The following is a 12805-nucleotide window of genomic DNA, read 5'->3' on the forward strand; positions in this document are numbered from 1 at the left end:
TTTTTCGGTATGAGGATATGATTGAATTAATTTTTGGATATTTTTGGTAGTTTAATTGGGTCCTTTGGTTTTGAGTTTTTTGACTGAACCGAATATAAATGAATTCCTGTAAATAAGAGTTTATAAATCGCAAAATAGATGAAACTAAGGAAGGCCACTTCACATTAATTTTTAATATTAATGGAGAGCAATTTAAATGTGTATTTCTTATAGATTCGGCAGACCACTTGTTTAAAATCACAAGTAAGTAAAGTTGAATAATTCTAAGCTGATTTGTATTTTTATTTATTTGTCGTTTTTGTTGGTATGATATATAAACACATCAGTAATGAATATGGTAAAATATACATTTTACTTTAAACGATATGTTTATTTGAACTTGATGGCTCCGAACTAATTATCATCTGCAACAACAAAAAACTTATTAGATTTTTTGTTGTTGCAGCTGATAATTAATACACAATCCGTTATCTTATTGAGTTTATAAATAATGGATTTAACTCTTTAACTGAGCCCCTAAAAACTATTAAAAAAGTATGATAATGGCACTGAAGTCCTCCTATAAAGAAAAAGACGAAGAAAAGATTTTAAAGGTGGAAAAATCCGTAGTTCCTGGACAGACTTGTATTAATAATAATGAATGGTCTGATGCCCAATCAGTAATGCTTCTAGATTTTTATGAAGAATACTTACCGCTTGTTAAACCTTTAAAGAGGTTCAAAACAAAAAAGAATATATGGAATAAAATAGCTGAGCTTATAAATAAAAAACTAGACTGCAATAAAACTGCTCTTAAAGCTGAGAATAGGTATAAAACTATTCTAAAAAGAAAAAAAATGTAAACAACAACAGTAAACAATAAAAGAAGATCTGGAACAGAACGGGTGGAGGTTCCTTATGAAAATGAGATGAATAAAATAGCATCCATTGATGATTCAGTGGAACCAGAGGTTATGGGAATAGCAAGTGGCATTGTAATAATGGATGTGCTACACCCTCCAGTTCCGAATCTACACCTAAATTTAAAAAAAAAAGTAAAAACAATCCAAGAAACTTTGTTAGAAATACATGAAAAAAAAAGAACAAAGGAAAGAGAAGCGTCATAAAAAAAGACTTGATTTAATAAGAGAGTTGTCTTCTGCGAATGATCATGTACCAGGAAGTGATGAAAACTTATAATAGAATAAATACCTAAGTACCTAAGTACATACCGTGGTACTGCTTGCAAGGTGCGTAAAAACATGCGCTCGGGGCAACTTGTGTATACATATAACTATGTGCCTTAGTTTTCAAATGGAATGTAAAAACTTGAAAGGTGCAAACAAATGGAATATGAAAACTGAGATCAGCGCACCAGTGCATTAAAGGGAAAACGCTGTTAAAATATGATGCCAAACCTGAGAGAAGAGCAATTTCAGTACTTTTAATGCATAAGCAATTTTGAAACCTATGCAAATCTTGGAGTCTGAAATTTTTAAAGGCAAATAGAAAACCCCTGTAAATTTTACTTTTAACATAGTTACTTATTGAATCTTTCCTTACTAATCTGTTGGTAGTTATTTAATGTATAATATTTAGTAAGGAATACACTAGTGACTTGAGTAGGGGTAATTTCTTGGTGATTTTATAAAAAATGTATTGCTTTTGTTCATTTACAATAATCTTTTTGTCACATTCTGTATAAACTCTATTTTGCTCACTTTGCTCTTCATACAACAAAGTTTCTCAATAAAATAAGCTTATACATTATAGAATTTGGAAGAATTTTTATATTTTATTTAATATTTTAACAAGCATGTATAATTGCTAATTTTCATTATATAAATTGTGAATTTTTTATCTTTTGTTTCTGCTGCTATGTTTACTTGTTCCTCTTTCATTGGTAATTTGTTGATAGTTATTTTGTCTAATCTCATATTAGACATAAAATCGGGATAACTATACAAAATAGTTCAATAATATTTTTTACGATAATTATTATTTGAACTTGAAAAATAGAACCACCTATAACATAGCAAACCGAACGAGGCCAGGTACGCAGTCCGCAGCAGTCAGCAGTTTTTATCTATTGCATTATAATCATTGTTACTAATTATGTCACATATTGTATATCATTACCATACATACATATGTACGCCAACTACAACAAGAAATATTAAAACCAGTCCAGACTGCGTTATAGATGAGATGTATCGGCGCACTGAAAATACTTCCTGTCCAGTCACAAAAGTGACAGTTCACTCAAGTATTTGGAAACAACTCCATGATTCCAACACTTGGATGGTCGTTACAGAGCGTCAATTGAAAATTGCTATAATTTGTGATGGCATAAGAGAAGACGTACTGATTAACCAAACTGGTATCAGAACTGCCTAATCAAGACTAAGAAAAATGTATTAATACCACAAAGAAGAGACACAATAACCATAACAGCAAGTACCTTGGTTCAACCTGTCAATTTAGACTTAAAAACATTGAATACAACAGGGCAAATCAAAAATATTGAGACTGAACCAGTGCTCTACCCATCTGACTCTATAAGCGACCTCATGAATGAAGAAACAGAAATAGAATATCAGCTACAAGAAACTAAATGGAGGCTGATCCACCACCATATGACGACCAATAGCACGGTAATATCTATATTGGCAATTGTCACACTAATAGCTTCCGCTTATGCCTATTACAAGTGGAAGTCAGCCAAAAAGCAGCCAATACAATGAGAGGATCCAGATGTAAAAAATGGAATCCAGCTTGAACCCCTCCATTTGTACAGCAGCGTGTCAACCAAAGAAGATATCACTTTCTCGAGTGGCCAGAATGCTTAATCTCATATTAGACATAAAATCGGGATAACTATACAAAATAGTTCAATAATATTTTTTACCATAATTATTATTTGAACTTGAAAAATAGAACCACCTATAACATAGCAAACCGAACGAGGCCAGGTACGCAGTCCGCAACAGACAGCAGTTTTTATCTATTGCATTATAATCATTGTTACTAATTATGTCACATATTGTATATAGTTAAGTTTGTTTAAATAGGAGAAAATTACGTTATTAAAGACAGTACTAAACTGACCGCAGTAGTATTCATCTAAATATCCTTAAGGGCTAAAACCCCCTATAAGTTAATCGACTAGAAGTCACATACAAGTGCTTCACAACAGTTAAGGAGTTTGTCAATAAATAATCTGGCAACCTTTCCTCAATTTAATTTACAATATTTACTAAGGAACATTACTGCTGAATTTAGTATACAGTATTTATTTGGTTACCGTATTTTATTAAATTTTTATTGACCCTTATATATTTTGTAACACCCTGAATAAACCCTAACTTTGTTGTATAAAGAAAAAGTTTTTTAGTCATACAAGAAAGTTCCTAATTAAAGTTATGAGTTTATACATTAAGGAGTTCGCAAACAGAAAAAGGAATTTATTTAATATGGGGAGGAAATATCCAAATTTATCACTTTTTCAATCTGCCTGAAAAATTGTTTTAAGTTGGGACTCTTACGTACCATAATTTCTGAAACAACCCTGCATTTCCCACTAACTTTAAGTTTAGTAGAGCGAAATTCAAATTTGGTGCCATAATCAAATTTTAAATTACCCGCTATTAAGACGTCACAAATACATTTTCACTTCCGGTTAGTACTACTACTCGAAATTCAGAGGTCGCAACAGTCAATCGACGTTCAGTGTTCTATTGGCTCTTACAGGAGTTTCTTATCTAAGTAGTATTAATCTATGATGACCGACTAACATTTCCATCATCATCAGTTGGTGCGAGGGGGGCGGTCCACAACAATTAAACAGATGTGTGGACATTTGTTTAACTTGTTATTGTCATTATTAATCATTGTTATAATATTTTACATGGAAATATTTCACGTGTAATACTAACACGGAAGTTTTATCAGGAAAAAACAGGTAAGTCATAGTCATAAGAATGCATACCGTTGGTGGTAAAGATGTTCATACCTATCTGGAACAAAATTGGCGTGAGAGATAGCAACTCACTATTTATTTTGCCAGGTAAATGTTGGTTCCTATTATTGATAAGTACCTACTTGAAATTACATTATATTAGGAGTTACATCACTCAAATCGTTACTTAAGGTCTAGACCTATACTCTATTTCAGAAGTGTATAGAGCAATAAACTGGGGAATTCCGTTCTGTTTGGCTACATTTCGTGGTAGTTCATAGGCGCAGGTACTCATAATATTTATGAATTTAATTTTCACGGATTAAATGCCTTTATTTTGAAAGAGATTAAATACTAAATAAATACTTTTAATCCTTTTGTATAGGTACCTATCTTTTAACGCTTTGTAACATGCAAAAATGGGGTCAGGTAATATATACAGACTATAAATACTTTTAAATCATATTTTAAACGTTAGTAGTCACTGCTACGCTGTAGTGTAATCACAATATTATTATCCCAATATTTAAAAAATGGAGGTATTCAGTCCAACGAAAAGATGTACTAAAAATTCTCCACTATCGCTGAGTGAAAAAGTTATTATTTTAAATGTACATGATTGCATAAAACACGATTACCCTAGTTTTACTGTGCAAGAAATTGTTGAAAAATGTTCTCGAATGAGTGGAATTGGAAAGTCCACCATTTTCAAATTGTTGCGGGAAAGAAAAGTAGCAGGTCAAGTGGAATCTCCCAAGCAAAAGCCAGGACGACCTACAAAAGTCCTTGATGAAAATGCTAAATGTATAATTCGAAGAAAAGTTCACTCTTTTTATTTTAAAAAGGAAATACCCACCCTAGACAAAATTTTAATGGAGCTTGGCCGAGATGACAGTATTCCGTTGATAAGTAGAAAACTTTTATGGAAAACTTTAAAAAATATGGATTTTGCCTGGGAAAAGCATAACCGCAAAGCACTTTTACTGGAGAGCGACGAAATTGTTTGTTGGAGACGACAATACTTGAGAAGTATCAAGCAGTACCGCAGGGAGCAAAAGAAAGTTTTTTATCTTGATGAGACGTGGATTAACGAAGGTTATATAGTCCAAAAAATGTGGCAAGACAAAAATATAACCAGTGCTCGCCAAGCTTTCATAGAAGGCCTGTCTACGGGTATTAAAGTACCTTCGGGAAAGGGAAAAAGACTTATAATCACACATATTGGAAGCGAAGAGGGATTTTTAAAAGAAGGTCTGCTAACCTTTGAGTCGACTCGCACAGGAGATTACCATGAAGACATGAACTCAGACGTTTTCGAGGACTATTTTGGTGAAATGATAAAATTTCTTCCGGCTAATTCGGTGGTGGTTATGGATAACGCAAGCTATCATTCACGGCGAATAGAGAAGACGCCAACTTCAAGTTGGAGAAAGCAAGAAATTATCGATTGGCTGACTGCAAAAGGTATTGCGTTTGAAGCAAATTTGATAAAAAAAGAACTGCTGGCAATAGCAAACTTACACAAAACTCGTTTCATGAAATACGCCGTGGAAGATATAGCCGAAAAATATAATATAACTGTACTGCGCTTACCGCCATATCATTGCGAACTAAATCCTATAGAACTGATATGGGCGCAGGTAAAAGGATTTGTAGCAAGACAAAACACGACTTTTAAAATGAAAGATGTTAAGCTACTGTTTGATCAAGCCATTACGGAAGCGACACCAGAGAATTGGCGAAAAGCAGTCCAGCATGTAATTAAGCAAGAGGACAAAATGTGGGATCTTGACAACCTCATCGATCAGACAGTCGATCCTTTAATTATAATGTCAAGAGGTGATGACAGTTCGTCAGATGACGAAGAAGACTACAATCTATTATAATTTAAAATTGTTATACACTGTTCAAAAAGTGCCAGATCCAAAAGTGACATTTTCAACTGTTTTACTCTACATGTTATGTTCAATAAATTTGTGAAAAAAATATATTATTCCATTTAAACAAAAGTAACTTTCTAAAATAAAATAGCATTTAAGTACATTAATTATAAGGTAAAAAACAAGTCCCAGTTGCACGCCTTTGGCGAACCGTTTTCAATGTTTATCAGTGGGTAACAATGGGCAAAACTCATAAATTGACCCAAAACCGGGTGGCACTACCTGCAATCAACGAAAAGAAAGAATTTTACATTGAAACTAATACCCAACTAAGGTAGTGGCATAAAATATTGGTGGATCACCAGGTACCACTTTTGCATACCTAATGAGGTTTTATTGCTCTACACACTTCTGAAATAGAGTATAAATGGTACAATTTATAAAACTGCTCTGTTTTGTTAATGTTATTTTTTTTTCGAGATATTATTTCTTAAAATCTTTTGTTGTCTCAAGAAATATGAAATACCAATATAAACAATAACGTTATATATCTGATTTAGTATACCCCATTATTTGACATATTCTTGAGTTTTTTTTAGTCTAAATCAACAACTACATTTTTTTTATAGTTCACGTTCAGTTTTTAAAAATAAAAGAATAACATAAGCTAATGAAGCGACCATATTTACCTTTCGTCTCACTTATTCTCCGGAGACGTAGGTATTGTTGTCGGCCTGTACAATTTAAAGGGCATACAATCTGCTGCCCAAGAGAGTCAAAATAATTAAAGTTAATGGACCTTTAGGCAATTAGGGCTTAAAAAGGAGTTGGTAAGAATAAACGGTTTATTCAGTTCAAAGGAATATCTTTTAACGTTAAAATTGTGCATTGTTGGCGATACATTACTGTTTTGAGCCCGATTATGTAATATTAAACATTTAAGTCATTGAATTAAGAAAAAATTACCAAGGTCAGACTGTAAAAATAGGGATGCTGCTCCGACACACTGAAATAAGGGTGATGATTAATAAATAATCAAAGTACCAATGACAAATTAATAAGTTTATATTTATGGCAAAATAAATCTATGACAATGAACGAAGCGCGACTTAAAAGATGCTAATCAGTAACCGGTTTTATAGTCTATTTCAAATACATAGAGAGTAACAAAATCTTATTAAGTATGCAAAACGGGTACAGGGTGATTCTCCAATAATGTATGCCACTTCCATAGTTTGCACTACGAAATTAATTCTGGGTTTGCCTGGATTTGCTTTTTCTATTTTTGTCCATCGGAAAAACACTGAAAATGTTACGACAAAGGTGCGGACTATTATAACTTTATTGAAAGTTTTAGAAAGATATAAATAATAATACATAATTGATTATAAAAAAATATAAACTTCGTCATTTGATAAAGAACTGTCATCACCCCATAGAATATATATATAGCGTGTCCCAGGAAATGTAGGGAAATCTCTCCGATTCAGGTAGAAAATAATAAAATAATATGACAATAAAACATTCTAGGGCAGTTGACGTTTACCAGTGCTATAATAAACCAAGGACATTCTAGTTGTCCCTTTGACCTTAATTTTCAACTTATGTTTTGAACAAGGGCTTTTTCTAGAAAATCTCAAGGTTAGCAGGGTCATATCGATCTTCAAAAGGGGTGATAAAGAGGACCCGTCAAACTATCGACTTATATCCATTTTACCCATTTTTGGAAAGGTATTTGAGATTTTAATTAAGATCAGATTGACTACGCACACATAAATCTTTATAACATCTTGCACCCTGGCCAGTTTGGTTTTAGGACTGGCCTATCAACAACCCAAGCAGTAATCAGCATGGTTAATAGCATAGCCGATGGCTTTGAGGGGGGCAAACACACTGCTCTGACTCTGTGCGACCTCAGTAAGGCCTTCGACTGTGTCAACCCAGAGTTCCTTCTGAATAAGCTGGAAGCATTTTATGGCTTTAGAGAAGTGGTCCTCGCTTTCTTCAGATCTTACCTTACTAATAGACGTCAATGCACTGGAAACTATGGTATTGTCTCTAGTATTTGTCCTGTAAACTTTGGAGTCTCACAGGGGTCAGTCATCGGTCTTATACTATTTATACTTTATATTAATGATCTGTGTACCTTTCTGAAGCCGAATTCCTCTTTTTTATTTGCAGATGATACAACATTGCTTTCATCATCTGAGAGTCTTGAGGAACTATAAACCAATATGACTATGACTGTTATATTAAGGGCCAAGAAATGGCTTGAGAAAAATAAAAATGTTCAACTCTCCAGCTATCTCCTAAAAAATTCTAAGTACTCATCAGAGATACTTTTCTAGAACATAACTTTTATTGATTGATGAGTTTATAACCATGCCTCTGAACGAATGACAAATGTGCTCAGATCTTGACAGATTTTTGTTAGATTTTATTGTACTTTCTTATTACTATTATAAATTTGTTCAACAACAGTATTTATGTTTTTGTTAATATGTCATAAATTTGTACTTGTTAATATTTTTTTGCCTATATTTATATGTTTTTATTTGTATTTGATTTTAAATTTGCGTAGTGACTTATAGATATGTAATTTGTTTTTCTTTTAATCTCTCAATTGTTATTGAACTGTATTTTTAACTTCTACATACACTGTTTTTCTTGGTTTAATTTTGGGACTTGTGTAAGACTGTAAGGTTACTCGCATCAATAAACTAGTCTACTCTACTCTACTCTACTCATACATCAGATGCATATCTGCATACTCAATAAACGTGAATTTCATGTTTCGACTTAATTCAAGTTGCGTTCACCAAGATATCCAAAAAACCATAAGTTATTATCGAAATAAAGGATCAATGTATTAACAACGTGAAAGATAGCGAGTTTTTAATTAAATTAAAACAGTGATTCCTTAATTTTTTTCTCCAAACAAATAAAGAATAAGAGTGCCTTTTCTTTAGTTTAATGTTCAAGCTATCCATATTTATTATTGAATTGAATTGACGAAACAGTGGGCTGCCAAGGCAGTTGTGCATATAGGTCTCCTGATGGACCCGTCATGCCCCACCAGGGGTTACCAGAGCCCAACGGCCTTAGAGAAACCGATAAGGCCCTCTGGTCTGAAGGACTTAAAGTCGCTCGGTACACTGAAAGTGTTACCCAAGTATTTGAACCTGGCGCGCGTGATTGCTGGGCACTCCCCGACTACATGGTCAACGGTTTCATCCTCCTCACAGCACCATCGGCATTCCGGGTTGTCCGCAATACCGATAGTATGGAGATGGCTTCTTAAGTGCCAGTGACCGGTTAAAAGACCTATCACTAGTCGAATTTCGCGTCTTTTTAGGCGTAGTAGATTTTTGGTGAGACAGGCAGAGGGCCCACCTATGTGCGCTTTGGCCTGTCTCATACCAGAGGACTCAGTCCATCTTCGGTGGGTCCACTTGTCCCTTGTCAGACCCTTCATTGACGCGACCGCAACGTATTTGGCAATACCAACTATGGGTTCCGGCCCCAAGGGCACATTCGCGGATCCCAGTCTGGCAAGAGAGTCCGCTTCCTCATTACCTGCATGGCCTGCGTGGCCAGGTATCCAGACGAGCTGGACCCTGCAGCCAACCTGTACCAGTTTTTTCAGAACTTTTATGCACTCTAGTACAAGCTTGGAGCTTACCTTTGCGGCCGTGATAGCCTTAATGGCAGCTCTGCTGTCCGAGCATAATGATACGACTGTATTGCGGTGTCTAATATTTATTATTTCAGAGTCTTTATCATACAAGGTTAAAAAATTTAAGCATTATAATGTACAACCTAGTCCGTCCCTAGTAAAATCAACAAGGTAAATGTGTTTTAGCGATTTCGTTTTAAGAGGTCCTTATACTCTATTTCAGCAATAAAACCTCATTAAGTATGCAAAAGTGGTACCCGGTGACCCACCAATATTATATGCCACTTCCTTAGTTAGGTATTAGTATCAATGTAAAATTCTTTCATTTCGTCGAGTGCTGGTAGTGCCACTCGGTATTGGATCAATTTTTGAGTTTTGCCTATTGTTATCCACTGATAAACATTGAAAACGGTTAGCCAAAGGCGTGCAACTAGGACTTGTTTTTTTTATGAGACTTAATATTATATGTTACCTTATGATTTATGTAAATACTATTTTATTTTAAAAAAATAGTAAAAATGTAAGATAATACGTATGCACAGGGTATCCCAAATTCTTGGGTCAACATCGGGAACTGGGTAACTATTAAAGATACAGGGTTGGTTGAGTTGGTTAAATTAGTAAAAAGTTGCGCAACATCATGCATAACAAAATGCCCATGATGCCCGACGAATTTGGGTCACCCTGTACATGGTATAATATACACATACATATAAAAGTGTCCCAAAGAAAGTTTATAGATATCTTTTAGATCGATATTATGAAAATATTTTTAGGTTACTTTTGTTTAAATGGAATAATATATTTTTTTCACCAATTTATTGAACATAATATGTAGAGCAAAACGGTTGAAAATTACACTTTTGGATATGGAACTTTTTGCACAGAGTGTATAACAATTAAATTCTGATAGATTGTAGTCTTCGTCATCTGACGAACTGTCATCACCTCTTGACATTATAATTAAAGGGTCGACACTGTCTGATCGATCAGGTTGTCAAGATCCCACATTGTGTCCTCTTGCTTGATCATTTCATCAAATTTGCTTCAAACGCAATACCTTTTGCAGTCAGCCAATCGATAATTTCTTGCTTTCTCCAACAGTAAGTTGGCGTCTTTTCTATTTGTCATGAATGATAGCGTGCATTATCCATAACCACCACCGAATTAGCAGGAAGAAATTTTATCATTTCACCAAAATAGACTTGAGATGTCTGAGTTCATGTCTTCATGGTTCGCTTCCAAAATGTGTGATTATTAGTCTTTTTTCTTTTCCCGAAGGCACTTTAATACCCGCGGACAGGCCTTCTATAAAAGCTTGGCAAGCACTGGTTATATTTTTGTCTTGCCACATTTTTTGGATTATATAACCTTCGTTAATCCACGTCTCATCAAGATAAAAAACTTTCTTTTGCTCCTTGTGGTACTGATTGATACTTCAAGTATTTTCGTCTCCAGCAAACAATTTCGTCGCTCTCCAGTAAAAGTGCTTTGCGGGTATGCTTTTCCCAGGCAAAGTCTATATTCTTTAAAGTTTTCCATAAAAGTTTTCTAAACTAAGTTCTTTAGAAGTTATCTGCCGAGATAACAGTAATCAACGGGATACTATTATCTCGGCCAAGCTCTATCAAAATTTTGTCTAGGGTGGGTATTTCCTTTAAAAAAAAAAGTATGAACTTTTCTTCGAATTATTCGATCATTTAGTATTTTCATGAAGGACTTTTGTTGGTCGTCCAGGCTTTGCTTTGGTACTTTTCTTTCCCGCAACAATTTGAAAATCGTAGACTTTTCAATTCCAGTCATTCCACAACATCCTTCAACAAAGAAAACATCTTGTCGGACTTGCATTGTCTTATTTATTTAATGTAACACGACGTTTCGGTTGGTAAGTATCTCCAACCGTTATCAAGTGTAAACTGTCCTTCATCCTTCAACAATTTCATGCACAGTAAAACTAGGGTAATCGTGTTTTATACGATCATGTACATTTAAACTAATAACTTTTTCACTCAGTGATAGTGGAGAATTATTAGGACATCTTTCCGTTGAACTGAATACCTCCATTTTTTTAACGGAATTTTTCAGTTTATTACTCTATACATTTCTGAAATAGAGTATAGTAATTTTAATCACGTAAAATTCTTATTAAATTATACCAAGTTCTTCAAAAGTTATAAAAAAGTCATAAAAGTTATTCAAGAAAAACCTTAGAACATTGAAAGGCTAGAATTAGTAAACAACAACTTTGCACAGGGGCAAGAGGGGTGTTTTGTTTACAAACATATTTGCCGATTCTCTGTTGTCAAGTCGACGCAAATTTCCAACGGAGGAAATTTTTAGCTATATTTTAACAACCAATATAACGTTAATTTAAATTATTTGTGTTGTATTTTATAGCAAGATTTAAAATAAAAAGTATAAATACCACAATTAACCTATTTTAAGAATAAATATAATATCCTTAAGCAAAAAAAAACAAAATTATTAACATTCTTATTCTTAAAACTGCTTCTAAAAAATTTGAAGCGACAACACCGGAGCTTAAGCGCCTGAGCCATACGCGTAGTATCATCTGTCAAACGGCTTTTTGTTTATTTTTGGGATTCGTGTATTTTCTTTCATTTTTGGTTTAAAAAGGAAAAAGACCACATTTTAGTGTTTTTTTAATTTGCTAGGATGGCAAAAACTTGTGTCGTTTGTGCCGCATCATGATAAAAAGGTGATTCAAGCCGATCTTTTCACAAGTAAGTACCGATACTTTCATAACATCACATCATAGGGTTACCATCATCATAAACGTAGAATAGGGGATCTTATAAATATAAACCTAATAAAAACTTAAATGCGAAAGTGTGCGTAAAATACCAAAATATTTATATTTTTAAATCTAAATATTTTTTTGAACATATTCATCTATCAATAGGCTATAAAAAATATAAAACTAGAATTTTGTCCCTGGTTTTATTACAGGATTTTATGTTTTTTTTTTGTTGTTTTGAGAGAAAGAAGGCATAATACCCATGTACATAGTACCTATCTATACATAGTTATGTTTTTTTAATATAGACATTGGGTAGATAGATGAAATTACTAATTTTTTATTGCCTAAAGAATTTTGAAATTTATTTAGATATTGATATCTATGTATAAAGTTAATTTTGTCTTTCCTTAAAATTTGGTCGATAATTTTTTTTTTGTTTTACCATATTGCAACTTACAATAACATATATAGTAATTGGCACCACATATTAATTTATTACTGTAATTTTTTTTGCTTTTTGATTAAATATCAAATACTTATTATAGATTGCC

At 33.5% G+C, this 12805-nt stretch overlaps 1 protein-coding gene across 10 annotated transcripts in view; it reads right to left on the reverse strand.

The window, feature by feature from the left end:
- The window catches only part of LOC126745325 (C-type lectin 37Db-like), a 501974-nt gene that overhangs the window by 62875 nt on the left and 426294 nt on the right, over positions 1–12805 (reverse strand). The window lies entirely within an intron of this gene.

The sequence above is a fragment of the Anthonomus grandis genome, chromosome 15 (assembly GCF_022605725.1).
Source record: "Anthonomus grandis grandis chromosome 15, icAntGran1.3, whole genome shotgun sequence".
In the NCBI taxonomy this organism is placed as follows: domain Eukaryota; kingdom Metazoa; phylum Arthropoda; class Insecta; order Coleoptera; family Curculionidae; genus Anthonomus; species Anthonomus grandis.